The sequence below is a fragment of the Rhinolophus sinicus genome, linkage group LG14, assembly GCF_036562045.2.
Source record: "Rhinolophus sinicus isolate RSC01 linkage group LG14, ASM3656204v1, whole genome shotgun sequence".
In the NCBI taxonomy this organism is placed as follows: domain Eukaryota; kingdom Metazoa; phylum Chordata; class Mammalia; order Chiroptera; family Rhinolophidae; genus Rhinolophus; species Rhinolophus sinicus.
This window is the reverse complement of record NC_133763.1, coordinates 45,461,688-45,486,916: the sequence shown is the minus strand read 5'-3', so window position 1 is coordinate 45,486,916 and position 25,229 is coordinate 45,461,688. Positions and strand designations below refer to the sequence as shown.

The 25,229-nt window shown below is 38.4% G+C and overlaps 1 protein-coding gene across 2 annotated transcripts in view; it reads left to right on the top strand.

Moving 5' to 3' along the window:
- The first annotated feature begins 98 nt into the window (after positions 1 to 98).
- The window catches only part of DENND2C (DENN domain containing 2C), a 71,771-nt gene continuing 46,640 nt past the window's right edge, over positions 99 to 25,229 (top strand). Inside the window, exons 1-2 of one of the 2 annotated variants that reach the window (XM_019730359.2) lie at positions 99 to 652; positions 1,111 to 1,281. The gene's annotated coding sequence lies outside the window, so the exon portion shown is untranslated. The remainder of the gene's footprint in view (positions 653 to 1,110; positions 1,282 to 25,229) is intronic. The other variant, XM_019730360.2, reaches the window with a different exon arrangement.

Genomic DNA, 25,229 nt, shown 5'->3' with positions numbered 1-25,229 from the left:
CTCGGGTGTTCGGAGCGGTATTCGCACCTACGTTTCAAGCTGGCACTGCACTGCAGTTGCCCGAGAAATGTTTACTTCTTGAGCTCAGAGTAAACGGTGCTGCGTTTTCCTGGAGACATCAGGCCTACTCTACTGCACCCTATGGCAGGGGACAATTCTAGGCTTTTTTTGAGTGAGGGGCCATTTGGATTCCTTGGTTAAACTAGACTTTACCTCTCGGGTAGCAGTGAAGTCATGTAAAGTTCAGGTCCATCGCGGTGGGGCCATTCGGACGCCAGACACGGCGAGGGTCAGGGAATTCAGGCTTACAGGCCTCGGCCGGGCGACAGTGGCGCCGGTCGCCTGCTGCTGCGGCCGCAGCGTCGCGGCACCAAACTCCCGGGCAAGGTTCTGGCGGGTACCGGGTCCTGAGCGGGGGCGGTTCCCCTCATGACCGCCCCCGGGTGGCGCCGGGGGCGGGCCCCAGTGTGAGGGGTGGGAACAGGAACCAATAAGAACAGGGCTTGTCCGGGACAGGGCGTGGCCTTCGGCCGGGCCTGCGGGGGCAGGAGCAACCGACTCGAGTGGGACGGAGGAGACCTAGCGCCTCCACCGAGGAGAGGACGAGGACCTCGCAGCCCGGCCGCGGAGGCGGCGTCGGGGCCCGGGGCAGGTAGGAGACCGGCGATGCGGAGCGGGGTCTCAAGCAGGGGCTTCGGCGCCTCGCGGGGGCGGGCGTCGCCCGCTGGGCTTCGGAAGCGGGGCTGCGGGACTGCAGTCCGCCAGCAGGGCGGGAGCGGGCTGGCGGAGGGTCGGCTCCGGCCCGGCTGTCTCGGCACCTCCCCGGCCTCGAGGGACGTCCGGCACCGCAGACGCCGGACGTGGGGAGCGCCGCTTGTCGCCCGCGGCGGGTGTAGCGGAGCCAGGCTGAGGGGTCTCCGCGGGGGCGAAGGGACCGTCGACCGGCGGCGCTCGGGTACGCTGGGCGGTCCTGGGGAAGAGAGGGGGCGCCCCGCGTGCGGGAGGAAACGCGGGACTTCGGCCAGGATGAGATAGAGCGTTTCAACGTCGACAGGCTGAGACGGGGCATTTTTTTTACATTTTGCTTGTTTGTGTTTTGATTGTTAACAGAATCTGACAAGCACAATACCAAAAGTCAAGTCGGGTTTTGCTTTAAAAAATCTGACGGTGGAACATCTAAGAGCTTTTGAGTAACTAATATCGCAGAAGATGATTAGATTATGAGTCAAGGGCTCAAGTCTTGGCCAGGACCCACAGACCAGATGTGATACCTCGGTCAAAGTGAGTTTTCTGGGCCTCCGTTTCCTTAGCTGTAAAACTGGGATGCTCAGAATATATTCTGAGCGTGAAATGAGATGAGTGAGAATATTCTAATTACGTTTGGGATTGTTACTTGACTGTGCACCAGCGGCGTGCATCTGCTGTAAAGCAACTACTAAGTGCCAGACACGTAGTAGGCACTCTGTAAACCTTTACCATAAAGCTAGTGATTCCACCAACCGTGTTTTAGATAAAGTCCTAAATTACTGTTTACTGTGTAGATAAATTGTTTAAGATCATTTTCCACAAAATCACTATTGTTTGAAGTGGGGTCCATTTTTAACTGATTAATGAACTTTTCTAGAATTGTACATATTATCTATACACGGTTACTGAATCATTTACCATGAAGTTTGATAGCAGTCAAATAATCTACTTTGCTTTGGGTAAATAGTTGTAGTTTAAGTTACCTGGTAAAGTAGGCTGGGAGCCTTGCTTCAAATCAACACTTTCATTGGATTTTTTAAAGATTTAAGCCCTCCAAAACAAAATAGTATATAGCTGTATTTTTGTGCAGCCTTTTTAACTAACATTTGCATTCTTCTCTATGGGTATGTGAGTGTGTGAAAGGTTTTAGGGGGGAGACTGGAAATAAAGCAGGGAATAGCAGTTTGTAACCAGCAGACTTTTACTGGGGTACTTGTAGGCATGTTCTGAAGTACTAGTTTCCCAGGCAGAAACCAGGAAATGTAGTAATTGTGTCTCTTGGCCTTTCATTCTTTGTGTGTGTGTGTGTGTGTGTGTGTGTGTGTGTGTGTGTTGAATGTGGCAAGAGATTTTTTTAAAAGCAGATATAAAAGAAGAATATTAATTTTTCCGATGTGACAGTAGGCAGTTTTCTAAAGCTGGACATTATATTTTAAATGATCTTTAGCGAGTAATATTACAGGCAGGAGTTTTAGATCACTGACTACTAAGATCAAATTAAATGGAGGAATAAAGGGAAAGGTCCTAATGAATATAATTTTTGTGTTTAAAAATTTTACATGTTTCAAAAGTTTAGTGGAAGGTAGATGGGTGTTTTAAAACTACTTTAAAATACCAGTTTTAAACATGTACTCCATATATAAATTTTGCTGTGATTTATAATTTGATATTGGAAGTCTGAAGCCTTACATTCCTATTATTTAGTGAGCACCTATTGTATTTCAAGGCACAATTTTAGCACTTAAGTTGGGCAGTGTTCATATATGGGCAGGATATAACTCTTCCATCTAGTAGATTATAGACTCTAACAAGTGGGCTGAAATGTACGTACTGAGAAAGCTGTTTTTAAAACTGGTTACAACAACATCAACCAGCAATGATTGAGATCTACTCTGAGCCAGGCTGTGTTCTACAGTCTTCACATGTATTAGCTTATTTAATCTTCACACAGCACCATGAGGGTGTTGTTATTCTGATCGTGTTGAGAGACAGAGAGAGGTTGAGTAACTTGCCCATATCAAACAGCCTAGGTAGCAGAACTAGGATTCAGATCGGACAGTTGGGTTCCCCAAATTCTCATCTTAACCTCTGCACACTGTACTGAGGTTCCAATTCTGTGAGTGAGGTGCCGATGAAATCCAGTGGGTATTTAAAAGAGTTCTATAAAGAATGTCTTCAAGAAGAAGGAAAGAAAGAGAGACAGAGGAAAAGAGAAGGAAACTGGTATTGCAAGATGTAGATTGAAAGCATGTCCAAGCTACAATTTAATTATACTTTGTATATAAGAGCTTTTTTTTTTCCTGGTGAGTGACATGGGATTCTTTTTGTTTCTAAGTTCTCAGTCACTCAGTTACTACAATTATGACATTATCTTAATATAAGAGGTGATTATTTTTCAATAAGAAGTTATCAGACCATGAGTTAAATGCTAGAGTCAAGAAAAGAAAATGCTTCCTTGCCTTCAAGAAGCTTATAACCAGACATGTAAATAAGCCCTTACAATTTCAAGGTGATAAGAGTTAAAACAGAGATATAGATAGAGTTTAATGGGAATGTTGACGAGAAAAAATAATGCTGCGTGTGGTAGGGAGAAGGATAAGAGAGAAGATGCCATATTTGAATTTGGCCTTGAAGGACGAATAGGAGTTTGCCGAGTTGGGGAAGGGAACAGAAGATATGGATGAAAATTAGGAATAGTATGTGAAAGTAGATGGTATATTTGAGGAATGTGTTATAGTCCATTGTCACTAAAGGTCAGAGTGTATAGAGATGAGTGGTTCAGCCAAAGGGAATCGTGCCTGGAAGTCAGCTGGAAAAGAAGTTGCAGGGCTTGGTTGTTGATCACATTAGGATGACTGACATTGCTAGAAATGAGATAAGTGTGGGGTTTCAGTGCCTCTTCTTTGCAATAATGAAGATTTATCCAGTTTGGCAGAATTTTTTCACTATAGAATATGGTGTTCACATTTTAATGTTTGAAGTACAGGTTATATTATAAAAAAAATACAGACTTATGTAGGTAAAAGTTATGACTCCGAAAAAGAAAAAAAAGAAGACTGCTGGTGCATGTGGTGAAGAGCCTCTGTTTCATGCTAAGGACTTTGGACTTGATTCTAAAAACAATGGAGAGCCAGTGAAGGATTTTCAGTAATTAGGAAAGATAAAATGGTGGTGGTATGGTGTGGAGGCTGGATTGGATGGAAAGAGATAAGTTAGAAGGCTGTTGCTACCGAAATGGCCCAGATAAAATGGCCCTGGAGTAGGAAAATAGTAGAAATGAAGAGGAGAGAACAGATAAGGAAGATATAACATTTACAGGGCTTAACAACTGATGGGCTTTGAAGGTAAACAGAAAAGTTAAGACTCAGTTTCTTAGCTTGGGAAACTGGGTAGAGGAACTTGTTTGTTTGTTTGTTCGTTTGTTTAACGTGAGAGAAAGGGAATCATTTCAATTTTGAACATGTTGAATTTGGAGTGTCTGTGGAACCCTGAAGTGGAGATGTCCAGAGAGGATCCAGAGCCCCGACCGAAATTGGTGATTCAGATTTCCGACTTAGCCAGGAAGCGGTAGTTGACGCCGTAAGAGCGGATAATATTGCTCAGGCAGAACATGAGGAATTAGAAGAAAAGAGGCCTAAGGATACACGTGTTGCTTTGTGTGCGTGGAAGGAATTATTTATTTATTTATGCTAATATTGTCTTATAGATTGTGCTTATGAAGCAATAAAATGGGTTTTAATTGAAGGTTAAACAACTTTTACATCCAAATGAATCCTGCTGTTTTAAAATTTCACTTGGGTGTCTCTCGTTTATTCCAAAAGTGGATTGCCCAAAGTATTAGTGGAGCTCTTCTTTGTAAAAACAACTTTATAGCAAGTTCATAGCCACGGAAGAAAGTAGATCTTCCAGCTTTAGTATAGCATTAGTTTTCCACGTCAGTGATTTCTATCGCCATGCATATATAGCCTGTTAACCTTGAATCAAAGTTATGAAATCATATGTCTAGCCCCTCACCTGACTGTTAGCACTTAGAATGCATAGTGCTGTTGTACAAAAGAAATCCTTGCCTCCCATAAATGTAGATTATCAATAAATATTTGCTGGTTGATTCATCTTGATAATCGGCTTCATTCAATCTTGGTTCCAAGTAGCTTAGCCATTTCCAAAATTCATACTCATCTTCAAGGAATGAAGGTTTGCCACCACTGATGAGACTCAAAAGAATGTTATGGCTTTGAAAGCGTTTTCAAAAGAGAAGTTTAAAAATATTTTCCTAATATGTGGTGTCATTGGTATAAATGTATCATCTTCTAATGCAGCGACTGGCCAGCTTTTTCTGTGATGGGCTAGAGCGATAGGTATTTTAGCCTTTGTGAGCCATGCAGTCTCTGGCACAACAACCCAATTCTGCCAAAAAAGAGCCATTAAATTAATGAGCATGGGCTATGCTCCAATTAAAGTTTATTTATGGACACTGAAAGTTGGATTTCATCTAATTTCCACATGTCACAAAATGTCATATGCCTTTGATTATGATTTCAACCATTAAAAAACTGTAAAAAATGTCAGAGGCCATACAGAAGCAAGTAGTGGGCCACACTGGACCAACAGGTAGGCTGTAGTCCACTGACCCTGTCCTAGGTATTCTTTGAAGTACTTGGATTTGTAAGTTTAGTTTTAAAAAAATCGTTCTTCAAAGTTAGACCTGCCTCTAAATTCTAATACATTTCTTAAAATATCTGAAAAATCTGCATTCATCCTCCACTTCGCATATAGAGTAAGTGGAAAATATTTCCCTCCCTGGTTCAGGGAGATACAGAGAAATAGATTAACTTCTACATGTCAGAATCAAAAACGAGTTTGAAAGTATTTTTCAATAATCAATACTACTTACTAAACCAGTAAAAAGTGATCTTTTTGCCTCAGTGAAAGTGGGGACATTGAAAGCCGGGTGGAATAAAAGACCAAAACTTGGAGTGTCCCGTACAGGGTTGGGCAGGATGGAATTTATTGTCTTTTTCCTCTTTGACTTGAATGAATAATTTTTATCCAAGGAAAAGAAACCATGACACAATCATGGGCATTATAGCAGGTTGTAAGATTGAAGGATTAAGTAAATGATGGTGAGATAAAAGAAAGAAATATATGGGACTAACTTTTTCACATCTAGCTATTCTGGATGTTTCTCTAGCACCTCTTATTTTTGAGGAGGGAATTCAAGATATTGTTTTCCTTATAAATCTTAAATTCCTGGTTAGCAGCCTGAAAATAGTGGGCTTTTTTTTTTTTTTTAAGCATTCAGTTCAGGCAGTATTTATTCATTTATATTAGTTAAGGTTTATTATTTATGCTGTATTTTTTGAAGTTAGATTTCGACATTCATGATTTTTGTAGCAATGATAAGTGTTTAAAAGAGAGGACATGGGAGAAAATTATTAGTTTTCCTTCGAAGTTTGAATTCACAGAAATGGCATATTTGTGGATTTATTTTTTCTGTGTGGATATTAAAATTTAGGACAGATTGGGGGGTGTGCTTGTGCATATGTGTGTTTTATTCTTCCTGCTACTTAAAAGAGATGTGCTTTTTCTTTCTCTCTTTATTTTTCCCATTGGAATAAAAAACGAAAACAAAAAACTCCAGCTGTCTAGGATATTTTTGAATTGGTTACTTAGTAATATGAATCATAATTTTGTATTTAAATATTTATCTGTATTCTCTGGTACTCTGATTAAACACAAGAGTCTATTAAGGCGGATCATAATAGGGCCTGCTGGGAGGAAATGACAGCCTGCTGCTTTACAGCAGTGTTTGCTGCAAATCTTTTTTTCCCTGGTCTCTCCTTAAACTGTAAGGAGCAGCAAGGAACAAAAGAGGAAAATTGTGAATTAGAGTGATGGTCAATTTGATCATGAGCATAACACAATGGTTATTATTGCACAGTTTATATTAACATAATTCAAGGTCGAGCTAAATATAGCCAGATTTTACCTGCTGTTGATAAAAATGGTGAGAAACTATCTAAGCAAGATTTGTTTTTGAACTTGAAATGCATTCTTCAAGAGTGATATTTTAAAGAATTCAACGATAATTGCAATCTAAATGCAAACCAGATCGATTTGCTCTTAAAATTTATTGTGTAATTATTAGAAGACAGCATGAAGTAAAAAAATACAGAAGCATGTTCAACCTAGCTGCAACTGGAAGTACCAAAATGTTGAGGAAATGGTGACTTGAAAAAACTATTAAACTTTTAATGAAGATTATTTAAAATACGGATTTATCAAAGGTGTAAACACCGACTGAAATGACAGATTCCATGTATTTGTATTGTTGCAAATGGAAATTTAAAATCTTTAAAATTGAAGAGATTCTTGGAAACATAGCATACTGGACTTTTCAATATTCCCTTTCAAATATTTTCAAAGACAGAAAAGGAGATGATGTCTCAATCACCTTTTTATTTGAGCATCATTCCTGAAAAAGATTATTGTTTTAGTTGTATGTCAGTGACATAAGAGAAAAATATCTCGAAAAAAATAGTTGACTAGAATGAATGGATGTTATGTTTAGGATTTTTTATGCAAAATCGGCTGAAAATTAAAAATTGTGCCTCTTAGTGATGACATGCCTTTGTTCTGTACCGTTATGGGTGCATTTCCACAATGCTTATAAGGTGGCTACAGTCTGGCGCAGATTTTACAGTCCAAATTGATGAGATCACTAATATTATAAGTTGCACTATGCTTTTAGTTTGTCAAATATGGTGTCAAGATGCTGAAGGAGGATTTTCTTGTGCTATTTAAATTTAACCACAACCCTATGAGCATATATACAGAATTTTAAAAGTGAATCATCTATCCTCATAAGTTAAACTGGGAAAAAAATTAAAAATAATTTCAAATAATTAAATGGAAAATATGATTAGAAAACACAGAGGAGTTATTCTAAACATTGTTGGAAGCTACTGATAATAGTGCTTTTTTTTCCTTTCCAAGGCTCTCGCTTATGTTTTATTGAGTATTTCCTAAAAGTACCCTTCTAACTCTCAAGGAGAGGGAGGGAGGGAGCGAGGGAGAGAGGAAGGGAGGGAGAGGAGAAGAGAATGCAAGAGAGACAGAGAGAGAGACAGAGAGAGAGAGAGAGAGAGAGAGAGAAATAGTCAAAGCAACACAACTGACATGTAGGCGTCCTCCCGCTTTATTCTGAATGTCTGGGGCAGAAGGACCATGGGCTCCGGCAGAAACAGTAGGCTGGACACGAGTGAGCACACTGCCCAGCAGGTCACTGCTGGGCTCCCTTTCTGTCCCATTTGTCCTACAGGCTGAGAGCGTTCTTCGGAATTACTGCTTTATGTATCTCAGAGCTTTGGTATGCATAGAAAACCCTCTGAATCGCATTGACATTGAAAAATATGGAAAGTTGTTAAATATATTAAAGGAGGCTTGCTGAGTCGCCAAGTTTTTAAAATATTTTATTCAGAGCTAATTATACCTATTTACTATGTCACAGCAAAGTTAGATCGTTGCTAAGCAGATTGTGTGAAACTAGAATTTTCCTAGTTGAAAAGCATTCTCATTTGGCGGGTACTTTCCAATATTTTTGAATAACAAAATTTGCATAATTAGCTGATATGTTTAGCCATCTAGTGAACTAAATTTGAAGCTCTGTGTCTAAGGGTTCCAAAATTCATTGTAGTGGCAAGTAAGACTTTTGCCTAGCCACTATACCTTTCAAACATTGTTGCCACATCTGGAAGAGAGCATTATCAATGACGAAAATTTGAACAAAATAAAATGTGGAGATATTGAAAAACCTCATTTCTGTTTTCCCAAACTTTTAATTATTATTTGCCTGAAGAGAGATTTGAAACATTAAAGAGAAATATTAGGCTAAAAGATACATTTGCCCTGCATCAATAATTGAGTTGGTTCCATGTGTATTCCAGGAAGAAAATGAATTCTTGCAGCTTAGTTCTTCATTTACTCTGAAGAATGATTACATGACATCGCTTATCATTTTATATTAAGACCAAAGGAATTCCATTGCTAAGTAGAAAGAGGGTAGTACCATTTTTACCACTCACAACAACTTGTTGTCTGAACTAGGGTTTTCAACCTTGACCCAATTTAAAGCAAAAGTGTACAGGACTCTATAGTGAACCTGGCAAGTACATAGCATTGTCCTGTGTTTTCCAGACTGGAATTCACTTATGAACAGGAAAGGTCACGTTCCATTATATTGCCTCTTTTTAAATGTTAATGCTATTAATTTTAGAATTATAAATGTATTTAAATAATGATAAAATAATATTTGATGTTAACTTTGTTTTACTTTATCATCTGTAGTAAGGGTAATTATTGTTTTGTGGAACTTCTGTTTCAGTTGTGTGTTTGCATTGTGACCTCAAATGTATTTTTTACCGTGAGTTTTGGTCAACGAGTTCATGAAACACTGGACTTGTAGTGCAAGAGAAAGAGGATTTGCTTCAGTAGGCCATCTTTCTCTCCCACTAAGCAGGCTCATGACCCTTAGAAATTGTGTGTGTGTCTGTGTATTCTTTAAAACCCCACCAACACACACTTCCGCTGTTAGTGCCCTTAGGTGATCTCTGTTTGATTTTCCATTCCTCCACCCAAAAAATTATGATTGCTTACTCACTCTCTATATAATCCTCCCCTATTGATATTATGTGTCCGTACTTTACTTGTGTTGATTGCTTCTCTCAAATCCAGTTTCTCCCCACAAACATGCCTCTCCTCCACCCAGTGCCCTGGACTTCAGTTTTGCCCTTTTCATATCACTAGGTTCCTTGGCTCCCATGATGCACACCTAGAAGCAAGGCATTCTCCCGAATGGAAGTAATTGCTAGTTTTCCTCTCTTTGGCCCCATTTACTTCGTTCACTCTATGCTCAGCTTTAGGAGGGAGATGATGAACCACATAGGCCAAGACCCTCTCTGAATCATGTTTTCCAACTTCAATTCAGTGTCCTACCACTAATCTATTACCTAACCCAGTTCCCGTAAGAGTTGTTGAGCAACTCTTAACAATTTTATGCTCAAGTAGCTAGGCTTTTTCTCTAAATCTAACATGTTTATTTTTATTTTCATAGATAAGGTTATATGTTATGAGCAGACTTAATTTACTCGGGCTGGGTCTTAATCATACACATGTCTGCTCATCTTTCTTACAGTTCCTCAAGAATTGCTATCCTTCTCAGACTCCTAACACCTGTTTCTTCTATGAAACTTAACTTTCCCCTCCCTCTTCCACATATTTATTATAGCCATTCTTTTTTGCTGAGTTTTTTTTAAATATGTTTTTTCCCCAACGTTAAAGTATTGTATTTGAAGTTGCTTTCCCATTTTGATTTTATTTTTCTTCTCACTGACTTTAAAATAAATGTTGTATTCATTCATACTTGCTCAGTTTCCTCACTAATTTTCTCCCTAAGCTTTAGCTGTCTGTTAACTGTCCTTTTGACACCATTTGTTTAATGTCCTGTTACCAAATATGTCAGTCTTTATTCTTCTTACCTCTTTCTTTTCTTCTTAGGACATTTTCCACCCACGTTATCTGTGATCTACATTATCCTGGTTCTGTTACCTCTCACTAGCCTTTTACTCACTCTTGATCTGGTTCTCTTTTCTTTTCATCGGCAGTCCTTAATCATGATTAATGTTCTCAGAGGCTTAGTCCCTAACTCTTTGCCTTTTTTAAAGTCTCTGCTTATGGAACCTGTGCATTCTTGCTTCTTTTTCCTCCCCAATGTCAATGTGGAAAAAATAAGTTATCTTTTTTTTTTTTTGAAACAAATGCTATGCAGATAATTTATGTTTATTTTTAAACCTCCTTTACGCTCCTCAAATCTTTGGCTTTTCCATCTCTCTCTCATCTCAGCAGATAATCACGCCTATTATTTAAAAGAGAAAATAGAAGCTATCAGAGGGGGGAAGTTTATCAGTGTATGGTCCTTAAACCTACAAATGTACCTGCAAGCTTATCTTTCTTTCCTGTTACCTTCTGTCTGGTGGAAGAGTTGTCCCTCCTCCTGTCAAATGCTAATCCCTCCAGCGCCCATCGGAGGTCCAGGCCCTGTCTCCCTCTTGGGCTTTGCTGGTTTTTTCCCTTTCTTTTTTCTCTACTGGTTCCTTTCCACCAGTGTTTAAACAAGTTTAGTTCTTTTCTATCTTTAAAAAAAAAAAAGGAAAAAGAAAAAGAAAAGCTTCCCTGGACACCGTGTTGCTGTCCAGGTACTACTCTGTTGTCCGCTTGCCTACCTGGATATACTCCTTGAAAGAGTTGTCTACAGTTGCTGTTTCCATTGTTTTTTTCCCATCCACGTCTCAATTCACTGTGACCTTCCTTCAGCCTCCTCCGTGCCACTGAACTTGCTCTTGCCCAGGTCCTAAAGACCAACAGACACTAAAGTCCTTACCTTTGACCTTTTGCCAGCACATCTGTCACTATTGACCATTCTTTTCTATTTGAAAGATCCTCTTCCTTTGGCTCCCATGATGCCGCACACTCCTAGTTTCTCCCATCTTTTAGTTACTTTCATGACTTAAATTATCATCTATGATAGAAGAGGACTCACCCAAAATGTCTAGAACTAAGCTGTTTTAGGTTAGTAATACTTTTGGAGTTTATAAAGCTTAATTCCAACAGAGCATGATGATCTATGAAAGTCATTTTTTAAAAGTGTGGTTATATAGTAAAGGATGTGTGGTATGTTATGATAAGAAATTTTATTTAATAAAGCTTAGCTACTGTTATTGCTATTTTAATTCCTACAGTGTCTTACGTGAAGTGGGTGCTCAGAAAGTATTTGATGAATCTTTAAAAAAAAATAAGTTACCTTTTTTTTAAAACAATGCTGTACAGATGATTTATTTATTTTTTAAAATTAAGGAACACAGATAAACCAGAAGAAAACTCAACGATAGTTCTATCACCCAGAGATAATCACTGTCAACATTTTGGCATATATACGTATTCACTTTTCAGTTCTGTTTATTCATATTTTTAAAAGATTTTTTATTAAAATACAGCTAACATACAATTTTGTATTAGTTTCAGGTGTATATAATAGTTATTCAACATTTACATACACAAAGAAGTGATCACCATGATAAGTCCAGCAACCATCTGACACTGTACTATGCTATCACAATATTATTAACTATATTCCCTATGCTGTACATTACATTTCTATGACTTATTTGTTTTGTATCTAGAGATTTGAAACTCTTATTCCCCTTTACCTTTTTCTCCCTTTTAAAATTTTTCAATTACAGTTGACATTCAGTATTTTTTGTTAATTTCAGGTGTACAGCATAGTGGTTAGACATTTACATAATTTAAGAAGTGATCACCCTGACTAATCTAGTACCCACCTGGCATTATACTTAATTATTACCATATTATTGACTACATTGCCTATACTTTCCTTTACATCCTCATGACTATTTTGTAACTACAGATTTGTACTTCCTAATGCCTTCACCATTTTTACCCTGCCCCTGCAACCCCCCTTCCATCTATCACCCCGATAAATCTAGTACCCATCTGGGACCATACATAGTTACTACAATATTATTGACTATATATTCCTTATGCTATACCCTACATCCCCATGACTATTTTGTAACAACCAATTTATACTTTTTAATCCCTTCCCCCTATTCACCCACCTCCTCAACCCCCCCTCCCATCTGGCAACCAGCAAAATGTTCTCTGTATGAGTTTGTTTCTGTTTTATTTGTTTGTTTATTTTGTTCTTTAGATTCCACATATAAGCAAAATCACATTGCATCTGTCTTTGTCTGACATACTCTACTCAACACAATATCCTCCAGGTCCACCCATGCCACTACAGATGGCAAGAACCCATTCCCTTCCATGGCCAAGCAGTATTCCATTGTACCACCTCCTCTTTATCCATTCATCCATTGACAAATTCCCAGGCTGCCTCTACATCTTGGCCATTGTAAATAATGCTTCAATGAACATAGCGGATGCACATGTCCCCTCAAAGTAGCATTTTGGGTTTCTTCAGATTAAACACCCAGAAGTGGGATTACCAAGTCTTTCCTTGTCTCTTGTTATAGTCTTTGTTTTAAAGTCTATTTTGTTTGGTATAAGTATTGCTACCCCAGCTTTTTTGTTTCCGTTTTCATGAAATATCCTTTTCCATCCCTTTATTTTCAGTCTGTGTGTCTTTCGATCTGAAGTGAGTCTCTTGTGGGCAGCATGTGTAAAGATTTTGTTTTCTTATCCATTCAGCCAACCTATCCTTTGATTGGAGCATTTAATCCTTTTACATTAAAAGTACTTGTTGATAGATATATAGTTATTGCCATTTTAATATTCATATTTTTTTTATCTTTTCCTTTTTCATCTTAAAGAAGTCCTTCTAACATTCCTTGTAATATTGGTTTGGTGGTGATGAACTTCTTTAGCTTTTACTTGTCTGGAAAGCTCTTTATCTGTCCTTCAATTCTAAATTCAAGTTTTGCTAGATAGAGTAATCTTGGTTGTAGGTCTTTGCTTTTCATCCTTTGAATAATTTCTGCCAGTCCCTTCTGGCCTGCAAAGTTTCTGTTGAGAAATATCCTGACAGTCTTATGGGAGCTCCCTTGTAGGTAACTAACGGCTTTTCTCTTGATGTTTTTAAGATTCTCTCTTTGTCTTTAACCTTTTGCGTTTTAATTATGATGTGTCTTGGTGTGGGCCTGTTTGGGTTCATCTTGTTTGGCACTCGGCGCTTCCTGGGCTTGTATGTCTGTTTTCTTCTCCAGGTGGGGAAAGTTTTCCATCATTATTTCTTCAAATAGGTTTTCAATTCCTTGCTCTCTCTCTTCTCTTTCTGGTGCACCTGTGATGCTTGATGTTGTCCCAGAAACCCCTGAAACTATCCTCAGATTTTTTGGGTTCTTTTTTCTTTTTGCTGTTCTGATTGGGTGTTTTCTGCCATGTTATGTTCTAAATTGCTGATTCAGTTCTCTGCTTCATCTAATATACTGTTGATTCTCTCTAATGCATTCTTTATTTCAGTTATTGTCTTCATTTCTTACTGGTTCTTTTTTATGTTTTCTATCTCCATTTTTATGTTTTCTATCTCTTTGTTGGATTTCTTGTGAGATCACTGAGCATCCTCATAACCAGTGTTTTGAACTCTGTGTCCAGTAGATTACTTGTCTCCATTTTGTTTAGTTCCTTTAATGGAGCTTTGTTTTGTTCTTTTATTTGGGATATGTTTCTTTGTCTCCCCATTTTGACTGCCTCCCTGTGTTTGTTTTTATGTATTAGATAAGGCTGCTACATTCTCGGTCTTAATAGAGTGGCCTTGTGCAGTAGGTGTCCTTTGGGGCCAAGTGGCACAGTCTCCCTGATCACCTGAACTGGGTGCTGCAGGTGTGTCCCATGTGTGGGTTGTGTGTGCCCTCCTGTTGAAAGTTGAGCCTTGGTTGCTATTTGCACGTCAGTGGAAGGGATTGACCCTCGGGCTGATGGTTTGTGAGGAGTGGCTGTGACTACAGTGGGGGAGCTGTGTGCAGGGGCTGATCCTTCAGAGCAGGATTCACTTTAGCAGGGCTCTGGTGGCTTCCCAGTCTATCCATTTGGTGTGTCTTCCTTGGAGGATGCCAGGTGATTCTCTAGCTCACTCTGAAGCTGGCCACCAGGCATGCCAGTCCTGGGGCCTCCTGGAAAGTACCCCACCTACGGTCAATTTCAGCCACAGCCTGTGCCCTGGTTGGAGTCCCCTGGCATGAGCCACAAAGCAATCTGCAGATGGCCCGCCAGCCACACTGGGCTTGGTGGTGCCAGGGAGAGGCCAAGCCATGAACTGAGGCTGGCTGCCGCTAGTGCCTGGCTTGGGGCTGCTTAGCAAGAGGTAGTAGGCATGCTGAGAACAGCTGCTGCTTGTTTGAGGTTTGTGAACCTCTGAGAAATTTTAGGAAAGTCCACGGCATGAGCCAAGATAGGCTGTTTGTATAGAAAAGCCACTGGAAGTAGTTTGAGTGGGCCCACAAGTTGGGTGGAATGAGGTCTCTGGGAATCACCAGAGTGGGGCCGATGGAAGGTGTTTGCCAGGTTAATAGAGACTCAGATATGGTGGTCACCTGCATCTATACACCATGAAGGGGGAGGCTCAATAAAGAAACAATAGATTCTACCACTTCCTCCATCCAGGAGAAAGCTGCCCTCCGGTCCTTACCCTGAAGCCAGAAAACTCAGTTCCTCCCTGTGTGTCTCTGGCACCTTTCGAGCTGCTGCCCCAGCACTGTAGCTCAGAGTGAGTGAGTCCATCAGTGAGTAAGTTCATGCACAGGCCTTCTAACAGGAAAGCCTGGGACTGCAGCCACCCTGGTCTTAAGCAGCGACTATCTCCACTGGTTTTCAGAGCTAGAAGTTATGGGGACTTCTCTTCCCAACACTGGAAACCTGGGTTGGGGAGCCTGGTGTGGGGCTGGGATCCCTAGCTCCTCTGGGGGGATAGCCCTTCTGATTTTTAATGGTCACACGCAGGTGTGGGACCAGCCCACTCCACTACTCCACCCCTCGTACCAGTCTCAAGGTGGCTTCTTCTGTATGTCCTTAGTCGTAGGACTTAGGTTCAGCTAGACTTCAGGTAATTCTTAATGATGGTTGTTCTGTAGTTTTGTTGTAATTTTGATGTGGTCGTGAGAGGAGGTAAGCACAGCATTTACCTACTCTGCTATCATGACCAGGAAATCATCATACAGATTTTTAAATTAACTTGCACTACACAGTGTTTTATAACATTCTTTTACTTTTTTTTTAAAGGGAAATCATTTTTTATTCGAACAAACTTGTACTTACATAGGACTTAATATCTTGTAGTTAAGTCAACATTCTTCTTGTACTTTGAACATGTTATAATGCCATATTTCATTGCATAGATTTACCATAATATATTTAAGACCCGTGTTGGAAATTTTAGTTATTTAAATTTTGTAATATTCTAAATATATATCTTTGTTAATTTATCCAACTGTTTCTTAGGTTAAATTATTGGAAGTGATATTTCTGCATCATCATATGTGTTCACTTTTTTTAAAAGCATTTATTAAGGTTTTCTTTAATGTAGAAAAATATAAAGAATACAATTTAAAAGACCATTATTTCACCATCCAGATAAATCCAGTTTTAACATTAATAACAACAACAACAAATATATAACCCTGGTAATAAAAAGTTCAAGCATCATAAACAGTTATAAAATGAAGAATAAAAATACTTGCTCCCCTACCCCCATGTCCTTCTCATTTGTCTCATTGTTGGCAATTTCTTGCTTATCTGCCATAGTTCAATAAGCGGGGTCCATAAGATTCAATCTTATAAAACACTGAGTCATGTTATCACAAGGGTAATGAAAAACAATATTTTTAAAATATGGTCTAATTCTATAAAAAGTACCACATGAAGATAATGAAACTTTTCTTGACACAACCGACCGTATGCTGAACTGAGAATGTCCAAATGATCACAGGGTGATCACTTCTTAACCTTTGAGGAAGATAAGAGATCTGCCGCCCCCCATTTCAGAAAAGGGGATGTGAACAGAGGATAGGAGTCAGTTGTGTACATGCATATATGTGTGTGTGTGGGTATGTTTGTAGATATATGTGTATCCTTTTTTAAAAAATCTATCGAAGAGTAATCTTACTAGAGACATTTTTTCCCCTCCTGCCTTTTCCCCACTTTTATTTTGAACATCTTTCCCTATCTGCACATAAATCTCTACTTCATTCTTTGTAATACTTGCATAGTATTCAACCAGGGTGCTCTGTTTGATTGAGTAATTTGTGTGTTACACATAGGCACCCAGCTAAGTGACTGAAATCCGGCCCGAGGTTCACTTGTCAGTACTCTGTGCCAGTCTGCCCCTCCCCACAAGGTTCCTCTTCTTGCCCCACTGTGGCTCTGACAACCCACACCAGCCACCCCTCTGTGTGGCCGCCCCCTCGTTCTGCTCAGGCATTAGCATCCCATGTTGGGCTGCCCTTTGAGGGGCCGCCCTCTTTGCCCTGTTGGGTCCTGACAGCCCACATTGCAGCCCTTCTACACAGATACTCTCCTTACTGGTGCTCTCATTTCCTGCTCTGGGCTCTTGTGGCTCCTTCGCATGCTGCCATCTTACTCAGTTCCACCCAATGATTTTAGGCTGAATTGTTCAGGAACAAGAGGGGAAGAGCTGGTAATAATTTTTGATCTTAGTAATAACCGTAATTATTTCGTAATGATATTGTTGGACCTGAGGGTTAATATATTGCAGACCTAATACTTCATGTGTTTTAAATGGTAATTTGAGGATTAGGAGATGTGTTTAATAACTATGTAAATGCAGTTTTACTTTTTGTTGCTTTTATATTTTCAAGTGAGGTGAAATAGCCAATGAATGTATAATTTGTAGATGTGATTTGAAAACTTGAGAAATCTGTGTCTTCTGGCATTTTAGCTGTAGAATGAAATAGCAATTTACATTGTACAATGCATATGAATGTATGTTTTTAGGAGAGCCTATTATGTCTCTAGTTTTAAATCCTTGAAAAGTGCATCTTTTTGTATAACACTAAAAAGAAAAGCAGGATACAATTACATATACACTATAATTGCAACTGTATAAAAATACTCTTATGAAATAAGACAGGAAGGAAATACACCAAAATATACCAGTGATTATGCTGAATGTGGTAGGCTTATAAATATTTTTCCCCAGTTTCTTTATTTCCAAAATCTCTAAAACAAAGTAGTAGTATTTTGTGACTTTTAAAACTTTAAAAATTTCTTCTTATTTCTGGAAATTTTTTCAACACTCTAGGAAGTAAGAATTTTGCTGCCTTAGTTTCCAATGTCTTGCTAAGAACTTAGCCAAGTTTGAGTTTGAGGTTTAAAAACTAGGTTACGTTAAAGTTATTTGAAGCTGTTTGTAAAGCTAAAAAGTTCTTATTTAGGACAGTTATTTCTTAACTTTAGAAGGGGCTTTAAAAAGAATGATTAGATAAAAAAGATTAAGATAAACTTCATTTAGGAGGCATTCAGATAGACAGCAGGCACATGAAAAGATGTTCAGCATCACGAATCATCAGGGAAATGTAAAGTCAAAACCACAATGAGTTATCACTTCACACCTGTTAGAAGTACCGTTATCAAAAAGACAAGAAATAACAAGTGTTGGCGAGGATGTGGAGAAAAGAGAACCCTTATACATTGTTGGTGGGAATATAAATTGGTGCAGCCACTATGGAAAATAGTATGTAAGTTCCTCAGAAAAATTAAAAATAGAACTACCATGTGATTCAACAATTCTGCTTTTGGATATTTATCCCCCCAAAAAATATGACACCCCCATGTTCATTGCAGAATTATTTACAATAGCTAAGATATGGAAACAACCTAAGTGTCCATGGATAGATAAAGGGATAAAAAAATGCAAAGTACATACATACACAGGTGCGTGCACGCAAACTGAAATATACGGTTCAGCTGTAAAAAAGAAGGAAATCTTGCCATATGTGACAACATGGATGGACCTCAAGGGCATTATGCTAAGTGATTAAGTCAGACAGAGAAAGACGAATACCATATGATCTCATTTATATGTGGTATCTAAAAAACAAAACAAAGAAAAAAACCCAAGCTCAGATACAGAGAACAGATTGATGTGTGTGTGTGTGTGTGTGTGTGTGTGTCGGGAGGGAATGGGTGAAAAGAATCAAAAGTACAAACTTCCTCTGATAAAATAAATGTCATGGGATGTGTGACACGCTAACTATAGCATGGTGACTATAGTTAGTATTATATCACATATTTGAAAGTTGCTGAGAGTAAAACTTAAAAGTCCTCATGACGAGAAAAAAAATTGTAACTATGTATGGTGATGGATGTTTGGTAACTAGACTTACTGTGGTGATTTCACAATGTATACAAATATCGAATCGAATCCTTGTGTTGTGTACTTGACACCAATATATGTCAACTATGCCTCAAATTAAACTTCATTTAATTATATAGTTACGAAATTGCATTAATGTAATGAAATTCTAAAGTTTCATGTTACTAAAGTTAATTTTACATGTCGTTTTCCACATTGTGGTATTTTGTATAACTTCTGCAGAAACATTTGAGTGTTGTACCTAAGCAGTCTTTAAAAATGTAGCTCTGAGCCAGCTCTTTTTATCCCACCAGCTGTCCTTAGGTCACTCCTACTTCAGGATACGTGCTAAGCCCTCTGAGTGGTTATTTTGAGGTTCCAGTCCCTTGGCTAGAGGTGGGCAGGAAGTGCCTTCCCTTTCCCTTTAGGAGGCAGGGAAACACACATCACCTAGTTTCTTTAAAGAAGTCCTCTCTATTGTTTCTTGTAACCCTCCAGCTAACGAATTGTATTAATAACTCTCATGTCGTCTTGACAAGGGTAATGAACATGTCAGCAGAGCCCGTTTTTGGCCACCCCACTTTAAAAGCCTTGCACCTCTCTTTAGAATGTGCAAATATTTGATTCCCATTGTTTTGATTTTGGCCTTTGAGGCCCCTGCTGACACTCAGAGAGGACAGGAAAAGTTGCCTTTGACATCCTGTTATATTAGCTGATATTATTGTTATGTCTACGCACAAACAAGTAATATTTAGTGGTTAACTGCAGGGCTTCGGAGGAAAGTGGAACGAAGTTCGTGTTACCTTGGGTAACTTCCTTAACCACGTTGGTCTTAGCTTCCTCATTCACAAAGTGGAAGTAATCGTAACTCTGTCAGAGCTGTGAGAATTAAATACAATAATGAAAGTAGGTACTTAGCACAGTGCTTGGCCCTTGCAAGCATTTAATAAATAGTGGTTGTTGTCATTTAAAAAAATCACATTACTGTACAAACACACCTCTTCTGCACCTCCTGGATTTTTTTCTCTTTACAGTTTATTTACTGAAAATATTTGAATAGTAGTAGTTAGGTTCTACAGCTGATCAGAAATACGTAAGAACAGAATTAGTTTGACCTCCGCGTCATGCTGTTTAGGTAACATTAAATACTCGCCTGTTAAATCATAGCCTCATTTATGGGAGAGGCACAGTGGTGTTGGTAATGGACCATATCATTAGATTATTTGGAAAATAGTTTTTAAACTTTGAGGTCATATTTTTCGTTTTTTCAAAATATCTAAATTTATTTTTCTTAGATAAATTCAGTTGAATATCTTTAAAATGCTGGTATTTGGTAAAACATTATAGGCTGTCTACATTATGCTAGTCTTTTGTTTAGTATAGTCATTATGTTTCAGTCCAAGAGTGTGATTTAATCTGTACTAATCAGCATATATGTTATAACAGGGGTTCTATAAGAAAATTAGTTTACATTCCATTCACAAACATTACCTAATAGGGTAGTCCCCCCCTTATCTGTGGGAGATATGTTCCAAGACCCTCGGTGGATGTCTGATAGCAGATAGTACAGAATCATATATATATACACATATATATACATATATATACATATATATATATATATGATATATGTACTATATTTTTTCCTATACATACATAGCTATGATAAAGTGTAACTTATATATTAGGCACAGTAAGAGATTAATAACAATGACTAATGATAAAATAGAAGCATTGTAACAATATGCTATAATAAAAGTTCTGTGAATGTGGTCTTTCTCAAAATATCTTCTTGTATGGTATTTACTCTTCCTCTGAAGATGCTGTGAGATGATACAGTGTCCACATGATGAGATGAAGTGAGAAAGGCATCCTGATGTAGCTATAGGCTGCCACTGACCTTCTGATGACAGGTCAGGAGAATCATTGGGCCATGATGATGTCATGTCTTCCATCCACAAATGTAATGCCTTTTGCATTTTAACTAAGCACTTATCACAAACTGTGACCATAACTTTTGCAGTCTGAGGTGCGACAACAAAACTAGCATGAATTTCTTTTTTCTGTTTCACAATTTCATGGATGGAAGATTTGTTCTTACCGTAGATCTTAGCAACTGCAGCATACAATTTTTTTTTCTTTCCTTATTACACTGAAAACTTTCACCTTTGCACTTGAAGGAAGCACTTTATGGCTTGTCTTTGGCATATCTGAATTGCTAGCATCACTACCCTTGTGCTTTGGGGCCATAATTAGGTAAAATAGGGTTACTTGACGATAAATACTGTGATAACATGACAGTTGATCTGATAACTGAAATGGCTGCTAAGTGACTAACGGACACAGTGTAAGGTAAGCTGGACAAAGGGATGCTTCCATGTCCCGGGCAGGACCGAAAGGAATGGTGTGAGTTTGCAGTTAAAAACTTGATTTGTTTATTTCTGGAATTTTCCATTTAATATTTTGTACAGCAGTTGGCCATGGATTACTGAAACCGCAGAAAGTGAAACCACGGATAAGGAGGGGGCGCTGCTTAGCAGGAAGCAAGTGATCTAAAAACCAACTGATTGGCTTGAGAAACCAGCAGGATATTAGAGGTTGGAAAGTGTGGCTTATCATCTTGTGGATCAACCAGACATTCATAATCTAATTTTGACTATCAGAGTGCATACTGTACAAATTAAACTGTTTTTACCCTCTTGGTCCAGAACAATAATATTTTCTATCTTTTTTGCTGCATCTAACACCCACATCTCTGTTTTGCGGCATCTCTGTTTCATCCATTAATGAAACATTTTTATACCTTTCACATCAAAAATTGAATGTGCATCCCAAAGAAATTTCTAGGCTTACAAAGGCGATATATATGACAAGGCATGAGTTGCTGGGAGCTTGGTCCCTATGTTCCTAATGTAGAAACCAAATAAAGAATGTTAGCACGCAAAGCACTCTTGGCTCCTGTGGATCTATTTTCCAAGTCTACTCGTATATTGATCTCTATGCTCCAAAGTAGCTCTTTGGAAATCAGAATTATCTCCTAAATTCCGAGAGGTATGGTGAGCTGAAGAGCCTGCTGCCACGTTCCTAGGGATTCTCACTGTATCCTCCCATAATGGAGGGAAAGATCATCTCTGTCATGTCTCTTCTTATAAGGGCACTAATCCCATTCATGAGGGCTTCACCCTCATGACCTACCTAATTACTTCCCAAAACCCCACCTCAGATGTCATCACTTTGGAGATTAGGGCTCCAATATGTGACTGGGGGTGGGGGGGAGGGAACACAGACATTCAGTGAGTAACACCATTGTGTTAGTTATGGGGGGGGGTCTCCTAAGGTCACATGCTGTGGCAGATAAAAACCTCTACAAGTACCCGTTGGAATCAGTGAATAGCAAAGAAGAATTGTAGTCATTTGGAAATTTTTAGAAATGATGTGGCTCACCAACCATGTAACACAATCAAAAAGTTAGCATTATTTTAAATCTTTGGCTTACGCCTCAAAATTCTTTTGTTTTTTCAATTTAGAAAAATTCTGAATACTATAATCTGCGTTATATCAGCTATCGTTTTTTTCATTCTTTCATTTTGAAAGAACCTCAAATATTTCCCATCACAGATACCTCAACAGTTATGGAACTATTAAAGAATTCAATATTTTTTTTGAAGAATCATACTCCTTGCTTTGCAGTTAAGCACAGTAACTGCTTGAGAAGTTTATATTGTCTATTATTAGTAATATTAGGGTTTTTCAAGTTTCTTTGCTGTTTTGGGAATCATTTTTAGTTACCTGTAAGGCTGTTTCCTCTGATAGGAATGAGATAAAAGGCTGATATCCTGTATGCGCTTGCTTTGAAGATTGGTTATTCAAGGAACAGTCAACAAGATAAGTTTGGAGGCCAATTTGACATTTGCCTTTTTTTCTGTCTGTTGCTTTGTTCCTTTGTCATTTGCTTTAAAATATTTCTAGTTAAATTCAGCGAAGAACTTTATGCAAGATATATTCCTGTGGGTTTTATTAAAAATTTATCCAGAACCTTTACCAATTAAATACTATAGTAATATTTTAATTAAATATACTTAATAGAAAATTCAAAAGCAAATAATGTGAGCAGTTCAAATTCCTGCCCATCTTCCTGAGCAGATTTTATTCAGTTTTTCTCTGACACGTCTTAGCATCCTCTGCTAAAACAAGTATAGGAATGACATTCCGAGATTTAGGTTTACTTTAAGATCTTTCAAGATAGCATTACATTACACCTGAAAATAATATAAAATAATACTGAATGTCAACTGTGACTGAAAAAAATAAGTAATTTTTTTTAAAAAAAAAGACAGCATCGCAGAAGCATTTACTCCTTTTGGCTATTAATGCTACTTCTCTTTTCATTTTCATCCTTGAGTGTCCTTTTTTTCCTAAGTATGCCTAGCAAAAATGACTCCAGAATGTTGATTCTTGAGGTCCTGGAAAAGGTGTCCAGAAATATTTGTTATAAGGAGAATTGAAAATTGGAAAACGATTGCAAGATATTAATAGGTGTAATGGGAGCATACAGAGGCGTGATTAACTCTGGTTAAAGAGCTAAAGATGGTTTCACAGAAAAAACTTTGAGCTGATCTTGAAAGTACATGGTATGTTCATGAAGTAATTCATAGTAGCTATCATTTATTGATGAGTTACTATGTGCCAGGGACTGTCTAAAACACTTTACTTACATCATTTCACATTTAATCCTCACAAAACCTTACAGAATAAATACCTGTGTTTTTTATAGCCGAGTGCTAAGACATGTATCAGTTACTTCACCTTTTTGTGCCTTGTTTCTTCATCTTCAAAATGAGGATAACAAGAGTAGGTACCTCATGGGTTGTTCCAAGAATTAGGCAGGTGAAGTGAGTAAAACTGTGACTGGCGCATAGAAGTGCTCAGTACGTATTAGCACATCCAGAGAGGACGGAGGGAGCTGTGATGATCGTGAGTGATTAGAATCTTGGCATGTGGTAATAGGAGCTCTCTTTACGAGGATAATTAAAATGGAGCTGCTTTTGCATGTCTGATTTCAGGATCTCTGGTCTGCAGATGACTGCCTTTTGGGGCAGACTGGGGAGGAACACCTCCTTGCTTTAGAGTATTTGCACCTGACTCAAGTATCAGAGCAATGGGAGCCCACAAATGCTCATTCTGGAGATAAAGATCATTCTGGAGATAAGGAAGCAGGCTTAGAAGGATTAAGTAATATGACTGAGATACACAGCCAAAACCAGTCTGGTGGTTTTTGAACTCTGTGTAACTCTAATATTCTAGCTCTAAGCCGCTAGTCGATGCCAATTGCTCGATGTTAGAATGTAGCATGTGAGCAAGGCAAGAGGCAGAAGTCAAAGCTGGAATCAGAGAGTGAAAGACCTTATATGGCATATTGGGGACTGTGGACTTCATCTCGTCGCTGGTGCACCATGAAATATTTACATGTTTAATTTTATCACTTACACCAGAAACTATTTTAGTAGCAAAATTATGACTATATTTTGTGTTTGCACAGTGAAAACACAGTTGTGTGTGTACCTGTGACTTTTTTTAAAAGCTTTAAAATCTCTTCCTGATTGGCTTGTCCCAGTTTCTTTCATTAATATTTGTTGGCCATATACTTATTGCTTTTGCCATTTTATTAGTATTGACTAGTACTACAAATATCAGCAAGAGTCAAATGTTTAAGACATTTGTGGAGGAAAAAAATTAATATTGAGGAAATATGTCTGCCAGTTTGGCTTATTTCTGCAAATGTGGTGGGGGGGGTGTTATTCAATTTTGATAGCAGAAACTTGGTTCAGGTCTTACAAGCCCATTGTTCTTTGGGAGTATGTTTTGATAACCACCTTGGAAGATTATAGAACTCCACTAAAAGGTTTTAACTGGTTTGTAACCTGTTCATATCTAAGTTTCAGAAATAGTACTCTGGCAGCAATATTGGAAGGAGGTTGATGTTGGAGGCAGCTAGGCAGGCCGTAGAGGAGGCTATATTATGGTAGAGCTAGGAGAATGATAAGGACATAAATTAAGGTCATTGTAATGGGGATAGAAATGAGGAGAGATGCACTCAGGAGGATAGGTTGATGATGATATGTACTGACAACCATAGCCATTATTGGGCACTTAACAACATATGATTTCATTTGATCCTTCCAATAACTCTGCTTGTTATAGATTAAGGCTTGGCTTCGTTAAGAATACAAAGCCACACCACAAAGTATGTTGCAGAGAATTGAAATCCAGGTGTCTGGCTCCAAAGCCTGCACTCTTTGTGCCATATACCATAATGCTTCTCTTATCATTTAAATATTGTGGTTTCTACCTATGTTTTAGAACATACCTATTCTATGGTTTATCTCACTGACTGCTAAAAGTGACTCAGTCTGTTCACCTAAGAACTACTTTTCTACATTCAGAGAATCTTCTTGTCTCTTTCCCTCACTCCAAAAAAGAAAATTTAAAAAGGTTTTTATTAAGGAAGCCAAATGTAAAAAGGAACACATTCTCTCTACAGAATCTTTATTTGCATTTTTAACCTAATAATAGCAATGAG